The sequence below is a fragment of the Chrysochloris asiatica genome, unplaced genomic scaffold (genome assembly GCF_000296735.1).
Source record: "Chrysochloris asiatica unplaced genomic scaffold, ChrAsi1.0 scaffold00073, whole genome shotgun sequence".
NCBI classification, from domain to species: Eukaryota; Metazoa; Chordata; class Mammalia; order Afrosoricida; family Chrysochloridae; genus Chrysochloris; species Chrysochloris asiatica.
The window spans coordinates 14412855-14415661 of NW_006408591.1; positions in this window are offsets into that span (position 1 = coordinate 14412855).

The following is a 2807-nucleotide window of genomic DNA, read 5'->3' on the forward strand; positions in this document are numbered from 1 at the left end:
TGTGATGTGTTGCTTGTTGCTGTGATTCTGGAATCTATACCACTGATGTTTTAAATTGCCAGCAGGTTTACCCATGGTGAACAGTTTCAACAGAACTTCCATGCTAAGACAAAGAAAAAAGAGAGGCAGGGTCCTTCTGAATGGTTAACCACTGAAAATCTTATGAATACAAAAAAGAAAATATCAGATACAGTAGAAAAATATGAAAATATTATTAAAAGCAGTAGAACATGGTCAGACATAGTGCTAGATGATGAGTCTTCAGGTTAGAAGCCCTAAAAATAGACTGGGGAAGAGTTGCATCCTCAAGTAGAGTTGACCTTAATGACATGGATAGAGAAAATCTTCCAGGGTCTTCATTTGTTGAGGGGGTGCAACTCAAATTGAGGAGAAACAGCTGGAAACATTCATTAATGATTAGAATATTCAACGTAGGTACTTTGAATCTAGAAAATTGGAAGTTGTCAAAAATGAAATGGCACATGTAAGCGTAGATATCCTTGACATTAGTGAGCTGAAATTGACTGAAATGGTATGGGCCATTTTGAATCTCATAATCATATGGTTTATTATGTTGGGAATGACAATTTCAAGAGGAATTGTGTCCCATTCATTGTCAAAAGAAGATTTCAAGATCTATCTTGAAGTGCATTGTGATTTGTGTATAATATATGGCACTGCAGGATAATGCATTGGACCACAAGTTCATTTTGAATCAAAAGGTCAAACTGGCTCAAACGTTATAACAACCAACCAGTAACTACTCAGAAACCCTTTAAAGGTCACTATGAGTCACAACCAATTTAACAGCACTTTAAAATTACAACAACAAGGAAGACCAGTTAATACCACTGCTATTCAAATTTATGCACCATTCACTAAAATCACATATGAAGATCTTGATGAAATCTGCCAAATTCTTTAATCTGAAATTGATCTAACATGCAATAAAGATGCATTTGTAATTACTGGTGATTGAAATGAGAAGGTTGGAAAAAAGGTGAAGGATGAGTTATTGGAAAATATTGCCTTCATGATAGAAATTGTACTGGTGCTCTCATAATAGAATTTTTTAAGACCATGACTTATTCATTGAAAATATCTTCGTAAAATAACATAAAAGGCAATTATACTCATGCATCTGGCCAGATGGAATGCATAAGAATCAAATTAATTACATCTGTGCTCAATATGATCTGCCAAAACCAGGTCAGGAACAGACTGTAGAACAAACCATCAATCGCTCAGATGCAAGTTCAGGCTGAAGCTTAAGAAAATTAAAACAAGCTCAGCTCATGAGAGCCAAAATATGACCTTGAATATATCCCACCTGAATTTAAAGTCCACCCCAAGAACAGTTTTGACACATTGGACACTGACAGAAGTCCATAAAAGTTTTGGGATGACATTAAAAAAAAAAAAAATCATAGAAGAAAAAAGAAAAACTTCATTAAAAAGGGCAACATTTTCCTAAGGACAAAGTTGAGAAGAGATGGGAAAGTGGGTGGGATGCAAAGAGAAACTACAGGGAAGAAGCAGAGTAACTGTTGTTGCATGGAGGGGATTGTAATCATTGAGATGAAACAGAATGTATGATTGTTGAATATAAAGGTGATATTTTTTGGTGGCAAAACACCACTCAATAAACAATAAACAGTTAATTAAAAAAAACAAAAACAAAGAAATAAAAGACCAACTTAAATGTCAGAAGACACTTTGAAACTTGCCCTTGAGTGTAGAAAAATTAAAACAAATAGAAGAACTGAGGTAAAAGAGCTGAACAGAAAATTCCAAATGGAAATTCAGAAAAACTAAGTAAAAACTTATAATGAAATGTTCAAAAACCTGGGTTTAGAACACCAAAAAGGAAGAACATGCTCAAAATCTCTAAAGATGAAAGAACTGAAAAAAAATTGAAGCCTCAAATTGCAATATGGAAAGATTCTATGGGCAAAATATCGAATGATGCAAAAAGCATCAAAAGAAGGAAGGAATACACAGCCATTATACCAAAAAAAAAAAAAAAAAATCAATGATCAAAGTTCAACCATTTCTAGATGCAGCATATGCTCAAGAATCAATGGTATTGAAGGAAGAAGTCTGATTTGCATTGAAGACTGGTGAAAAGCAGAAAATGACAGAATAAACATCAAAATATTTCAGCAAATTGATGCAACCCTTGAACTACTCACTCATCTATGCCAAGAAATTTGGAACACAGCTTCCTGGTATACTGACTGGAAGAGATCCATATTTGTACTCGTCCAAACAGGTGACCCAACAGAAGGTGGAAATCATAGAATAATATCGTTAATATCAAATGCAATTAAATTTTTACTGAAGATAATTCAACAGAGAACTGGCAGAAACTCAAACCAGATTCAGAAGAGGACATGGAACTAGATGTATTAGATGTATATTGCTGATTTTAGATGTATCTTAACTGAAAGGAGCTTTGGTGGCATAGTGGTTATGAATCGGGCTGTTAACCTCAAGGTCAGCAGTTTGAAACTACCAGCTATTCCCCAGGAGAAAGATGAGGCTTTCTGCTCCCGTAAAGATTTGCAGCCTCAGAAACCCTGTGCAGGTTTACTATGAGTCAGAACCAACTCCACAGTACTTAACAAAAATGAAAGGAGAGAATAACAGGAAGATGTTTATTTGCATTTTATTGACTATGCAAATGCTTTCAACTGTGCTGTTGTTGTCAGGTGTCAATGAGTCGGAACAGACTCATAGCAAACCCATGCACAGCAGAACGAAACAATGTCCGATCCTGGGCCAACCTCACTACTGCTGCCACACTT